The following is a 15,758-nucleotide window of genomic DNA, read 5'->3' as shown; positions in this document are numbered from 1 at the left end:
TCTAGCAATGGTCTTTGGGACCAAGAAATTCAGGCATTACATTCTCTATGAGAAAGTCGTGCTTTATACGAAGGCGGAGGATTATGAAATCAGGAGTAAGCCACCAAGGTTGCAAGGCATCGTGGAATGTGTAGTGGACTTTGGGGAGCCGAAAGAATCTGTGGCTGAAGGTAGTGACATGGAGTTATTATTTAAAATAGATACGGCATCTATTCCCTCCTGGTATGCTACAATAATGCATTATTTATCAACGGGAGAGGCAGGATCCAAATTATCTAAAGCTGAGAGAAGGAAAATTAAGTAGCAAGTGTTAAAGTTTGCTTTGATCGCAGGTACATTATATCGGCAAGGGGTTGATGACATCTATCGCCGGTGTGTGATGCTTGACGAGGTGCCATTCATTTTGGAAGAGTGCCATGATTCTGCTTGCGGTGGCCATTTTGCTAGACGACTTACAGCACAAAAGGCTTTAAGAGCAGGTTATTGGTGGCCTGCCATCTTCTAGGATGCATTAGCGTATATCAAGAGATGCGATATTTATCAACGACATGATAGTCGAGAGAATAGGAAACGACCACTTACCCCTATTATGGCGATACTTCCATTTGAGAAGTGGGGAATAGACTTTGTGGGTCCTATTACTCCGTCGTCGACTACGCAAAAGAGGTACATCATTGTAGCAACTGACTACTTCACAAAGTGGTCAGAAGCACGTGCAACAAGGAAAAATGATGCTAAAGAAACTGCTAGTTTCCTTTTAGAGCAGATAATATGCCGTTTTGGTCCACCGAAAGAATTAGTGTCAGACCGCGGAACACATTTCCTGAATAAGGTGATCAAAAGTTTGACAGAGATGTGGCAAATCAAGCATAACAAGACAACCCCATATAACCCGCAAGCCAATGGGCAAGTTGAAAGCACCAACAAGTAGCCCTGAACATCCTAAAAGATGAATATAAATACAAAGGTGTGTAAAAAGGGGTTCTAGCCCCTATCCCAAGAAAAGAAAAGAAATGGAAATGTATAGGCAGTTGATCATTGCCTTGCGAAGGCCTGGTAGGTTCTTGGGGACAAATCAGACCCAGGGCCGATACCTTGTCTTCCGAGGGTGGCTTCTTGCTATTAAAACAAAAAACAAAAAGATGACAAAACAAGGCAGGTTGGAGTGAAAATAAAAGTGAGCGTTAGAAAAGGATTAAGTGTCGCCTTGCGAGGGCTTGGTAGGTTCTTGGGTGCCGAGACAGGTCCTGAGGCCGATGCCCTGTTCTCCTTGGGTCACTACGCTCAGCTCCCTCCTTTTTACATGCCCAAGTATGTTAATAAAATAAAAACCCTAGAAGAAGAAATGTACTGAAAGAAAATATTCCTTGATCAGGCTATAGGAGTCCTTGCCTTGTAGGAGCTCCTAGTTGTGTTGTCTTCAGTTGGTAAGTAGTTCACACTACCATCTAGGGCAACCTCTTTGATAGGTTTTTCAATTTGGCTGTGTTGGAGCAGGTGGTTAGTGACTCGCTTCGGATCTTCTATTAGATGCTGCTAGGCCTACTCCTTGTGGATGTCATGCCTTGGTTTTGTCAGGGGTTGGGTGAGAGTTGCATTGTGTTTGCTGTGTATTTGTTTTGTAGCAGCTTGATGCTCTTTCTTGTTGATGTGTTTGCAGATATGTTCGTGAGTTCGACGGAGTGAGTCGTCATATCCCGTGGTCGCCAATGACAGCTGGATTTTAGGCTTGGAACATGCCTAAAAATAGGAGAAAAATGTGGAAATGCGGGGAAAAATACTGGATCCCGAAGGCGGCGACTCAATCTAGGACGATTTTAAGCGTCAAGCGGTCGATGGGCGCCCAAGTGACACGTCCAGAATTTTTAGTAATTTTTTTGTCAGTTGGGACGGGATGCGGGAGCTGCAGGCCTGTCCGGGATGCCGAGACGGACGCCCAAAATTTTACAGCACGTCAATCGGAGCTCAGACGAGGAAGATAGCCAAAAACCGACCGGGACGCCCAAGAGAGTGGCCAAATTGGAGAAATGAAAAGGCATGACTAGTGGGGGGGTGCCCTTTGGCTTCCCCACCCCCAATTTTTTCATGGAGGACAAGGAAGTGCCACGAACGGATCAGCGCCGAAAAAAAAAAATGGCGCCACCCCCCCCCCCCCCCCCCAAATCGAGATGAGAGCTTTAATGGAAGCTATGAATCCAAGCACAACAGGGTGTTGCTCTCCTTCCGCACTCCGCATCGCCGCCCCTCGCGCGAGATATTGTGGCCGGGATCGAAACCTGCAATTTCGGTATTTCTCTCTCCTCCTCCTCTCTCCTCTTAAACCCCGTTCGTGTGTAGAAGAATAAAATGGAAATGGACGGCCGGATGGATGCCGATTCTTGACGAGATCGAAGGGCAATGCCAAATCATTGTAGATTGCTGATTCCAAGTAGAATTCATGGCTGGAAATCAATCGTAGGACGTGCCAAATTAAATACAAAAACCCGCAAATCACGGTAATAATAGTTTTTATAAAGAAATGGTCTTTGGATGCAATTTTGGTTTATGAAAATGTGTTCATATGGCATGAGATATCATTGTTTGAGTTGTTTTCTGTCCGTCTATCATTCAAAAATCAGAAATACATGTGTCGGATGGCGGAAAACGGTAAACTGAAACACGTAAAATGCTTTAAAAAAAGGAAAATGGGATTTTTTGGGGAGAAAAATGATGAAATAATTAATCCACATCAACTAAAATTTTATTTTTGCTGAAAGAAACTAAGGGCCACAGCCCCTAAACTGATCTCAATTTTTAGTAATTAATTAAATTAAGGAAAATGGAAAAATAGCAAGAAAATAGGGGAAAACCCTTTAAAAATAGGAAAAAATACATTTCAGGCTTCGGAAAGATAATGATAAATAAGAGCAATGTCCGTGGATGTATAGCAGGGCTGGGGCATGAGGATTTGCTTCAGATCAGCCCTACTTTTGTGGTTTAGTGCGCTTTTCCCATTTTTATACACAAAATAATGGCAAAATGGCGTATAAAGGTATGCAACGATGCAATATTTAAACGGGGGAGGGTAGGGTAGTTGAAATATGTCTAAATGCCGTGTGAGATGATGGAAAAGTTGCTGATTTCTATGCATAGCATTTAGGATGGAAAATAATTAAAATTAAGAGCCTAGTAGCACGAGGATCACCTCGGTGCTAGGCCCATGCAACGAAACATGAACGCTAGAGAAAGGAAACCATTAAAAGAATGTTTTTGCACTTGTGCACGATACTGTTTTGCTAAATGTTTGAGCACTAGGCATCCACCAAATGCATAGAGCATGAAAAGAATTTAAAGGTATCAGAGACCAACTCCTGGACATGCATTGCAATTGGTTTATTAGGACATGACCTATGTTGAGAGGCAGTGAGGTACCCATGATGTAGATAGATGCGGGTCCCAAAGGGGAAAGCAAGCGAGGAAGAAATGGTACACTCCTGGACACGCTTATTTGGTACCTAGAGCGACTTTTGTGCGATGTGTCTATTTGTTGAGCGATGCACTGAGGGGCCAATCCCCAAGGTGTAGGAGAGTCGCAGAGGGTTGACGGCATTTAGCCGTAGGAGGAACCCCATGTGTATGTGATTCGAGCCTTTTGGCTATGTGAAAGGGACTCCCTCTGAGGAGTAATATTGGGTTAGGATCAGTTGGACTACAATGTATTACAAACGCAATGTTGAGGAAGGCAGAGATTTTGATAGACGCTCCTGGCCACGAGGCCGAGGGGTTGTCTTGTGCATAGTGACGAGGCCCGACTAGTGCATGAGCCAGTGCCAGCCTGTTTTTAGGTCCATCACCCATAGATTGACCAACAACAATTCTTCAGTGCTGAACCTCTTTCCTCACCCTCCTCTTCATCTTGAAGCAATCCGATCATAGCTGGACAAGCATTCTTCAACCCCTCTTCTTTTTGATTTCTTGCACATAAATTGCCTCTATGCAGGAGAGAGAGGGAGGAGAGAGAAATACTGGTTTTTTATCTCTTCGCTCGGTGCATCATTCCTTGATCCGTTTATGGCGATGGAGGGTGAAGGATAGAAGCACCTCAGGGCCAAGAGGATTCTTCCTGCCTCTACTGATCAGAAAATGATAAAAAATGGGGCGCAAAAAACTGACACCCCCCCCCCACGTTTCATTTCGTGGCTTCTTAGGTTGTTAAGCTCTTTGTTAAGAGCTTTTAAGCTTTTAATCAAATTATCTAGTTCATGCCTTTTGCTTTCACACTTCCGACAAGTGGTTTTTTCGCTTTTAGAGGGGCAAACGACATGGGATTTGAGATCCGTCTGGACGGGTGATTCTTTGGCATCGAAATCTACAAAGTTGGGCCCCATCACGCTCTTCTCGGCTTCCAGATCCAGTAGTCGCTCCACAACCCCGAACCTTGTGAGGATTAAATGGGGAATCAAACGACCTCTGAATTGACATCCGAGACTTGCGTTGGATTCCTGACGTCGTTTTGCATCTAGGAAAACTCCAGCTCGGCCATCTGCCATCATTTGATTTCCCATGAAAATTAGCACTAGTGCTTTAGAGACTTGCCGCTTAAAATCATACTGATTGCCACCACCGCCTTCAACGAAGCTCATTTTTCCCCTGATATTCGCAATTTTTGGCTATTTTTAAGCACTTCTCGGCATAAAAAATCATCTATCACAGAGGCAGGCTGCCATTGTTCCTGGCAAAGGTATGCATTGAAGAGTATGTGCTCATTCTAATGAAGCATTGTTTGTGACCTATTTGGGGGCTTACCAAGGCTCCATTGAGCATAGTTGAGTGGCCAATGAGCATTATAAAGCTCAGATCTAGTATAAACACATATTGTCAGGCTGCGTGAATCACACCTGCATCAATAGACTTCTGCGCTACTACAAATCTTGACATTGGGATGCTCATTGGGTCATAAAGTGCTTGCCCATAGACACTAGATCGTACTTGAAGGCTGTACTATGCTATTGTCTTTGTGGGAGCTCATCTATGAGTTGTAATAGTGAATTGCATACCTGAAATTAAGTTTGAACTGTTGTATACTTGAATGGACAGCATGTACTTTATCATGATTGACACACAAGAACTCTCTAACATGCTCAGAAAGCATCATTGGAGCATAGGTATATGCAAGAAGGACATATGCACTTGTTCTTGTGCCTGGGATCTAAATTTTGGAGGTCAAAACATTCAGATCTAGAAGCCTTTTACAAGCTAAAAACTATCACAAGTCTATGAGCAACAAGCACGGTCTTTGCTTGAAGCACTACATGACATTGATTGGTCCCTATCAAATGTATGGCTTGGGATATGTTTGGGGAATGTTTGGATCATTAAGAAAAGCATTAAATACTACTAAAAATTGAAGTCTAGAGCTATACATTAATGCAATTACATTGTCTTGGCTGGGTACAAACTATAAATGGAATTTATGACTTGGCTTCTTGAAGACAGAGTGTTTATGGTTGTATGTATAGTCATGTATTGACCCCATCACATTGAAGCAAATGTATGAAGTGATTTGAAGACATTTTGGAGCTGGATTAAAAAAAATTTGCTAAGTATTTGTTGATTGCAACCTACAGGCAATATATTTGACACTTGTAGTTGCTATGTATGCACTGATCTATGCTCGAATGATCATGTATGGAACCCTACATGCACTAGCAAATATCCTAGAGGATTTGGAGCATGTATGACATGTATACATCTCAATTTTAGCTATGAATCAGCTACTAGTCACTGACAGTTTACATATTTCAAACTGCATGTATGTACCCTGGTAGTAAGGTTGCATGATACAGAGTTACAACAACTACATGGTATATGTATTGACTGATGTACCTATGGGTTATGCCACATGTTGATGGGTTTTTTTGACATGTTGATGGCTGAAATACCCTAGTTTTAACAATGAATTTTTTGCAGAAATTTGTCATAAATAGTGAAAGACTGCAGTTGGTCAGTGATACTTATTGGCTTACAGGTAGTCAAGCATTGATATAGTCTATTACAACATGACAAATGCATAAGGCACTAGCAATATTACCCAGATTGTTGGTGAGAAGTTGGATAATAAGAATTTTACCTTGTGGAAATTTAGAATGAAGAAATTCTTTTGGTTGGCAAAGGATATTGGGACCTATGTACAGGTGATGAGGCTAAAGATGAAGTGTTTGAGAAGAACCAATGAAGAGAAAAGGGCTCGTAAACAGTGGACAAAGAGAGCATGCAAAGTGCTGCATTGGTTTTCCTTATGTATATCTGATGCTATGGCAATACAGATCGCTGGATGTGATTCCTCAAAGGATACTTGGGACATACTCATGAAGAACTATGAAAATGTGACACATGCACGTAAGATTGAGCTGAAACATCAATTCAACAACATGTCTAGGAATGGCAGAAGCATCTAGCCTTATATGACAGAGATAAAGACCATAGTGGACCAACTTGCCACTATTGGATCACATGTATCTGAGGATGATATGATTGCTATCACTCTGAATGGACTTGGCAAGGAACATAAAGCATTTGATACATCTATTTCTATTAGATCTGAACCCCTTGACTAGGATGAGTTGCTTGCCTTGTTGTTGCATGAGGAAGTAAAGCTTGGATGGAACACAGGTTCTAGTATGTCTCAAAGCAAAGACATTGTCCTTTATTCTAGCTAGCATGGCAGAGGCAACAAAGGATGTGGCTCTCTTCAAGGTCGTGGAGACACTTGAAACACCTATGGACAACACCATAGCAAAGTGATTGGCATGGCACAAATACACAGGGTCAGCATGGATCTAGTAACTTTAGAGGAAGGGGGAGATCAACCTGAGGCAAAGGTAGTGGATCCTGGCACGTCCAACAGGGACAAGGATTGTCATTATTCTAGTAGATATGGGCACATTGCAAAGGATTTTCATAAGAAGCAAGTAGATATGAAGGCTAAGGGCACACAACATGGGAACTATGCATCTTCTAGCAGTGCTCATGATGAGCAGGGTGACAGGTTGTTTGCCATGCAGCATGTGTCCAAGAATGCACCTAGGCAAAATAAAGATGAGAGATGGTACATTGACTTTGGGGATTCTAACCATATGACACCACATCAAATCCAATTGAGACTAAAGTCTTTCCTCAAAGGAAAAGTACTTAGCCTAGATGTGGAGATCATTGGAAGTATTTATTTTGTCTCAAGGGTTTCTTCACCCCTTGGGTAGAACATTCTAACTAATAAGAAACTGACCACAAAAAGGACATACCATTTCAAGGACCATAACTTGAGAATTATCAAGGGCCTCCTAGGCCTTGTGAGACCATAGAGTCACTAAGAATGTGTCCATCCTTGACTAAGACCCTACAATCAAATAAGGAAGATTGCAATGAGGACAAGGGTGGAACCGAACCAAGGGAACTTGAGTAGCAAGATGTCGAAAGACAAAAGGTCATAGCACACATCGAAACCTTGACAAGTATAGTACCATACACAAGGGAGAAAAAGAAGTGCCTAATTAGCCATTGAGTTTTTCTAAGACTTCATTCTTGGCACAATAATAAGAAAAATGGTTAATTTTAGATCTATATTTTGATGCTTTTTAGATCATATGGGCACCGTTCTTGGAGAGTGCACCTATAAGAAATCATCTGTATAACATGTGTTTAAAGGGTATTAAGAAATATCATTTCTTTACATGCTATAAGGCAATAAAATGATCCCTTTTACTTTATTAAACTTATAGGTTTTTTTCACATTGTAATTAAAAATCCATTTTGTAAATATAATCCTGTAAATGCTACTATATAAAATACCCTTTCTTTTGAACTCATATAGTATCTCACATGTTCTATAAGGTGCACGCTTGGGGGCACCATTTAAGCCATGTTTTCACTGTTTCACAACCAATAGGAACCCCTAGTACTTTTTCAAGCCTCAATCATCTCATTGAGATGCTTGTCACTAAAGGTATCGAGAAAACATGGTAGGAATGAGCTCAAATATTGACTCTCTAGAGTTTGATACAATGGAGTTCCCTATAGATATCTAGAAGCTAATATCACTCTATGACCAACAACCACGAGTTGAACAAAGAGGAAGAGATGTGGAAGAGATCATGATGGATGTAGAAGCTGAGAGGAAGCTTGGAAGGGATCTCATTAGGCAAGTTGCAAGGTTCACAAAAAATCAAAGACTAGGCAAGCGAAGAAAGGAGACACGGCTAGTCCAAATTCCGTGCATCTTGGATCTAACAGGAGGAACCATTGTGTAAGAGAGGAGATGGGCAAGACAAAAATGCCTAATACAAACTTTAGCCCATGTAAAATCCTACTCAAAAGGCTAACATAACAAACCTCAATGGCAAATGGTAGTGTTACACTAGCTATGACATAGAAGCCAAACAAAGATATCGATCATCACAAGAATATCAATCATCACAAAGAAAATTGTGAACCATAAGGTTTGAGATGACCCTTATAGCTACATTGAATAGTTTAAACAAGTTTGTGAGGCAAATAACCTCATGGATGCTGACAAGAGAGCGCAAGCTTTCAGGTTTTGTCTTGGGGAATAAGGTCAAATTAGTTCACAAGCCTTGATGACACGAAAAAGAGCAACTTCTATACTCTCAAGAATTTGTTCATCAAGTGCTTCTTGGAAGTTGTAACCTGAATTGTCAAGCTCATGAATGTGATCCAGAAAGACAAAGAGGAAATATAAGACTACATCACTCATGTAAGAAGTCTTTATAAGAGGATCCCAGAAGCTGAGAGACCAACATCTAGGGCAATGATAGTGGTATTTATCAACAAGATAAAAAATTAAGAACTGTATAAGGCTTTGACTAGCAACTCAATTTTGCAATGAAATATTTTGGCTGATGTGTTCAATGAAGCCATAAGGGTGAACGATCTACTATAGGAAAGAAGAAGCAAAGCTATACAATCAATAGGAATTATCACTATCCATAGTGAAAGGTTCACCATTTGTAGCAAACAAGAAACATCTGAAGCACAGGAAAAAGGCAAGAGTGCAGATTTCTCTAAGGAGATGTCTAATCTCAAGCTAGAGATTATCAAGCTTCAAGACACCTTGCAAAGACCTACTAGAATAAACATTTAGTGTGTGCACTACAGTGGTAATCACTTGCCAGTAGAGTGTCCTTAACTAAGACCTAGGACTTGCACTAATTGTGGTAGGTATGGGCATGAAGCTATCCATTGTAGGTTGCCTCAATGCCTTCCATACTAGCAACCTTATCAACCACAGCATCTAATGAATTGCCCATTCCAATTTGATTGAGGAGCTCCTTTAGCTCTCCTAGCACCCAATCAGCAAAGTCCAACTTCACCAAGGGCAGAGAACCAATATACCTAGACTCCCAACGCCAATCATCATCACTTTGCTATAAAGCGATGCTATGATGCATTATGTAAAAGAACCATTCAAGCTTCAAGAAACCTTGTAAAGACCTACTAGAATAAACATTAGTGTGTGCACTATGGTGGTAATCATTTACCAGCAGATTATCCTAAACCAAGACCTAGGACTTGTACTTATTGTAGCATGTATGGGCATGAAGCTATCCATCACAAGTTTCCTCAACACCTGCCATACTACAACCTTATGAGCCACAATATTAGATGAATCGCCCATTCCAATTTGGTCAAGGAGATCCATTAGCTCTCCCAACACACAATGAGAAAAGGCTAGGTACACCAAGGGAAGATATTAATCCAACCAACATATCTAGACCCCTAGCACCAATCATCACTTTGCCACAAAGTGATGCTCCAATGCATTATTTATGTAGAAGAATCACTCAAGGAGGAGCCTTATGTGGACCCCCTACATCTCAAAAAATGAAGAGGAAAACCTTGCCCTTATGGGCTAGAACCCACATCCTAGTAATGGCATTGGGTAGAGGAAGAGGACAAGGGTCTAGATGAATGCAATCACAAGAACCAATGACATGCTAGAATCACAATCATCATGGACACATTTCCTCTTGATGCCCTTAGAAAGAACAAACTAACAAAGAGAAAGCCAAGTTGCAATGCCCTGAGTGTAGCATAACACACTTGTATGTGGATATCCCTAGAAGAAAAGCATCAACAAGTGGCTTGAACATGCCATCAGTTTCCTTAGGAGGACTGTTTGGAATAGAGACTCTTCATGATGATGAAATGCCTATATCACTTAATGTGATGATTGAACCAAGCTAGAGTGTCTTTGCCTGGGCCTAGTAATGTGGATGTTTCATCTATTGGAAAAAGTAATAAAAATAAAAAGAGGAGACCAAAGGCAAATATTATTTTGAAGAGCAAAAATGCTACAAAGTTAACATTAGGAAGGCAAGTACCTGATGCAAAACCCAAAACATCTATACCAAAAATGGAAAATAAGGGGAGTGCTAAGATATCAGAGTAGTATACTTTATGTCCTACATGGTGTCGTGAGTGCCATTATCATCCACTTATTGATTTTATTTTTTTTGGTCCAGCACCACCATCGATGGACAACCTTTTACACATGTGATATCTAGCATTTGCAAACTTCTATGCTTACCTATATTACTTCCAATCCTCCTTTCACTAATACCTTTTTCTTAGCCTTTCATTCTCATCATTATCTTTATACACCAAATTCTCTTGTGGATGTTACTTCTCAAGAGATGACTCATTGGCTTCCTCTTTATATCACCATGTTTTTACAATTCCCATCCTAATTCTATTCCTGTCTTATATTTTACCCCCACAAATTTCTATCTTTGCTACATGTCACTTTATTGTCGATCCCACCTTTTCTTCTACCTGCCAAGTCCCCCTTAAATTGAACCACCTAATCCTTCTACCTTTCCTTTAGAATCCCTTTGACCCTTGTTATCATCTCTTCCTCCCTTTTTCGTATCTCATTTCCTTTAATTGTTTAGTTTATACAAGTTATCCTTCTTGCCTCTCCAGTGCTCTTCCCTTATTCCCCTTCCTTAGCTAGAAGATTATATTAATCACCCTTCATAGATGGTTCTTGATACACCCAACTTTGACATTGATGTCCTTTGTCGACAATAATGGGCATTATAGGATTCCTTTACATGAACAATTTGTAATTGGCCTATATAGCATTTATGATATCTAGGATACTCCTATGGCCTATTCAAATTCATATCAATTGATGTCCTCTATGGGTGGCAATGGACATTACAGGATTCCTTTACAGGACTAGTTTGTAATTTCCCTATCATTTATGATATCTAGGATACTCCTATGGCCTATTCAAATTCATATATCCTCAAGTAAATCCAACTTCACAAAGTCCACATACAAAGAAACTTGAAGAATTACATCCCCCACACACATAGAGATTTATATCCTTCTCATATAAAATCTGAATGTCACCCTACATATACATAAAAGAAAGAAAATGTGCCTAATGATAGATAAGATTGTCAATGGCTCTAACAAAATCTAATTTCAATAAATTTGATGAGGACCAAGGATCAGACCAACTATTAGTAAAGGCTGCTAAGAGATATGTAAAGATCATATTTTTGTTGTTGATATTTGATCGAGAAAGATGATGGAGAGAAAATATTAGCATGATGAAGGAAATCCTTATGTGGATAATCCATCTGCTAATGCAACTACTCCAACTTATTTTAAAAAACAATACAGAGCTTAGCCTGCTATTGAAGATAAGCATAAGAGAAAAAGAAGGAATCAATGAAAGTAGTAGCCTTAGCCATTTGTTTATGGATGACACCAGAGTATCTTTCTTTGAAGCTAAGTCCAAATCCTTACTAAGTTGAGATGTGAAGGAATCAACCTTATCCTTGAAAGAAGTATAAAATTCTATACATATGGATTGAAGACATGAAGTAATGGCTATCTCTAAGGTAGCATGGACATTAGAAACCATTTGTGGAAGCATTACTCTAGCTACAATCATATGTAAAGATTGAGGTTTGAGGATCAAGCTACATATCCTTTTGTGTTATAAATAGATTGGTGCATGAGAGAAATGCGGGAAGAGAGCTAATAGAGAGAATAGGAGTAGGAGTCTATACACGAAGGAATAGAAGTAGAAATATACATAGGATAGGAAGAACTCTATGTGTCAGAGAACTTCCTACAAAAAACTGGTGGGGGAGGATCATTATCATCAAAGTTATCCTACATCATGAGAGGAGAAGGAACAAGAAGTGGAGGTTATAACAAAAGAGGATCAGGAGATGGAACAAGACCTCCACCAAGAGGAGGTGCAAAGGTAATGACCCATTGAAGAAAGGACCATAAGACACAATACTGGCATGCCCTTTCTGAACCTTTTGGAAGTGGCAATCCATCTTAGTAAACATGAGCAAGCTCCAATTAAATTGAGTGCCATTGAGACTCTTCATAGAAGTGATGAAGAGCTCCTTAGATAGGCGCTTGGTTGGGGTCTTGGCTATGAGCATAAACCTGTCCTAAAAGAAGAGGCATAACTACTTCCATAGTGGATTAAAAATTTCTAAGAACTTTCCTAGGCATTAAAGGAGTAGATGTTTCCTTCTACAGCATAGTGTCAATTTGCTCCATTCAAAATAACTAAGTAGGACTAGGCATTGATGGAGTAGGGAGTGGCAAAGACAAGGCATCATTGATGTTGATAGGAGAAACCTAAAAGTCCTATTGATAAACCAAGCTTGTCTACCCTTTATAAGAGGATAAGGATGAATAACAAAGGGTATCATCAATAGGCAAAAATGTGAGGGCTAGGAACTCATATAGACCCACATGATGAATACAATTTACCTTTAATAGGAGAAATTAATTGTGGATCGATAATGGGACATGCTAAATTAGTATCGAGGGTGCCAATTAGAGTACACATGAATAAACCTAGGCACACACACACTCTGGTAGGAAACATGTATGGAAAAGGTTCATATAAAAGAATTAAAAATTACTAATAAGAAATAATAGAAAAGATAAAAAATGGATAGGACTCAAGAAATATCTTGGAGCAATCCAGACTCCTATGAAATAAATTGGACATGTTATATAGGCATGCATACACCCCTAAACCTTGTAAAATCAAGCATGTAAAAAAGAAAAAATAAAGGTGAGCACACTATTACCCATACACAAGGCTAGACCATAAATGACTAGACTCGTATAAGAACAAGATAAGGGAGGGTAGGGAGAGATAGAATAGATACTAAAAGATCAGAGTTGGAAATGGAACTCCATCCCCATTTATGTATGTTGACATTCCTAAGGTGTAGTATAGTGAGTGCAAAAAGTTTAAATAATTTTCTTTCATAAAGTGATGGTTAAACAACTAGTTTGTAATGAAATTAATCCATTAATGCAAGGTGAATCATGTTAAATGTATTGCAGCCTTACATAGACATGATAGACTCGACATGTCTCTATAATGTAGCTCATTGTTACAATTATATAATGTGTGTGTAAAGCGTATGCATGCGTGATTGCAAAAAAAATTCATTGTTGCAATTATATGATGTGTACACAAAGCGCATGCATGCATGATGTTAGGGGTTAATTTTAATCAAATTAATGTGCATGTTGTACGTGTGCACATGCATTTGTGAATGATAGATTCATTTCAACTTTATAAAACTTAAGTCGATTTTATTGTGCACATGCAATGGTGGGAATTTATTTTATCAATATTAACAACGGGGTACATTTGAATTAAAAATGATTTGAGTACAGTGTGGTAATGTTGTGAGGTACAATGGGGGTTGATTTTGATTAAACATTATGGGTGTGTTAGAGTGCATGCAAAGGAGAGAAAGAGAAGAACCTACCAATGTGTGTGCCCGGCAAGTAGGTCTAACAACATGAACTAAATACAACCCACAAGTCCGAAATAGAATGCACAAGACCGTAGGAAGCAAGAAACATGGGTCCACTACCAAGTGGAAGACTGAGAAAAAAATCAAATTATTACAGACCATTACCAATGTGTTAAGAATTATTTTGAGCGTTATAAGTCTTCCAAGTTGAAAGAGATAAAAAAGTGATGCATTTATAAAAGAGGACAATTTTGATTATTCTGAAGGGATTTTGTAAATTTTCCCATATTGACAACACACACACATATTATATTTTTCATAAAAACCATCAAAGAACCACAATGACACAAAAAAATATCAAATTTGAATGGAATTCATCACATAGTATTCATCTTTCATAATCTTCATAGTCTTTATAATCTTTCTCATGTGGATACAATGTTTCTTATGAAAATTGGCTATCTCTCATACTCTATCTCTCTCACATATGCTTTCTCTCAATAGTACATTGTAATAACAATGAAATAACCTCAATAATCCTCTCTTAGTCATGGATATCCCTCCCAAGAGGAATGTTTGATATGAAGAGTCACCAAAGCCACTACAGTGTCATGAGAGAGCTCACTATTGGCATTGTCACTATAGTCTTCTATTCAAGTCTTCCTTAGCTACTCCTTCTGCTTCTTTGAGCTATTTCAATCTTTTGTTCTTCCTCTTCCAAGATTTCAAAACACTCCCCAAGCTAAACGTCCATCCATCCGAACATATTCATAAGCAAATAGAGGCTTACATAATAGAGATAGAAGCTCTATAGAACACTTCAAAAGGTCCACAGAAGGCATAAAAACCATACAACTCAAATCAAAACCACTTTAAACCATCCAAAATCATATATTTAAAAATTTGGGACTTTTCATAAAGTTTTGGAATTCCTAATGTGATTAATATTTCAACACATGGTCAAATATTATCTTGTTACTTAAAGGTGAAATTTTCCCTAGATACTATATAATCAATCCCCCCAAGTTCCACTCTCAAATATGGAGTTAAGATTTAGCCACGATCAAATCTTTACTCTTTATTTGAAAATGGAACTTGGGAGATTCCCAAATTCTCTAATAAGATATTCCAAAACCCTTCAACACATTCTCAATCATTCCTCAAAAGACTTATTCACAATCCCAACCTCACAAAAAGAAAGAAAACATATCAAAATAGAGGCAAAACGGACCCTATTAGAACCAAATAAACTCACTACAAAACCTATCAGAACACCATATCTCAACCAAAAACTTGAAAACCAACCATCTAGCTCACAAAAAGAAAAAAAATCAGCCCAAAAAACAAGTTAATTTAGCCCTCAACACTTTAGACCATTTTGTGAAATAGTCAATTGCCACAATGATATAGCACTTTCATATAGCCAAGGAAGGATGTATAGATCCAACAAAATCAATGTTCCACTTCTCAAATGGTAGTACAGCCATGATAGAAATTAGTGGGCGCTTCCTATTCTCCCTAATGTCATGTCTTTGACATGTATCACATCTCTTGACATATGAAAATCCATATTGGACAGCCACCAATATCCAACTTTCAAATATTTTTGTGTAGTCAATTGTTTAGCAAAGTGCCCTTCACAAGCGCAGTTATGATACTCTTCCAGATAAATGGAACCTCATTAGTTATGACACATTAATGATAAACATAATCAATTCCCTTTTGCCAATATAGTGTTCCTAAAATCAAGGAAAATTTCAAGGCTTGTTGCCTGATTTTCCTCTTTTCAACCTTTGACAAAGTAGCTCCAGCCTCTCCTATGGATAGATAGTATGTTATAGTAGAATACTATGATAGAATGGAGGCCGTGTCGATTTTGAATAGACCCTCGAGGTCACTACATTCAGCCATGGCTTACTTTGGCTCCCCAAAATCCATAAG

The sequence above is a fragment of the Lygodium microphyllum genome, chromosome 17 (genome assembly GCF_053477565.2).
Source record: "Lygodium microphyllum isolate KBCC chromosome 17, Lygodium_microphyllum_v1.1.10, whole genome shotgun sequence".
Taxonomy (NCBI): domain Eukaryota; kingdom Viridiplantae; phylum Streptophyta; class Polypodiopsida; order Schizaeales; family Lygodiaceae; genus Lygodium; species Lygodium microphyllum.
Note: the sequence above shows the minus strand (reverse complement) of the source record.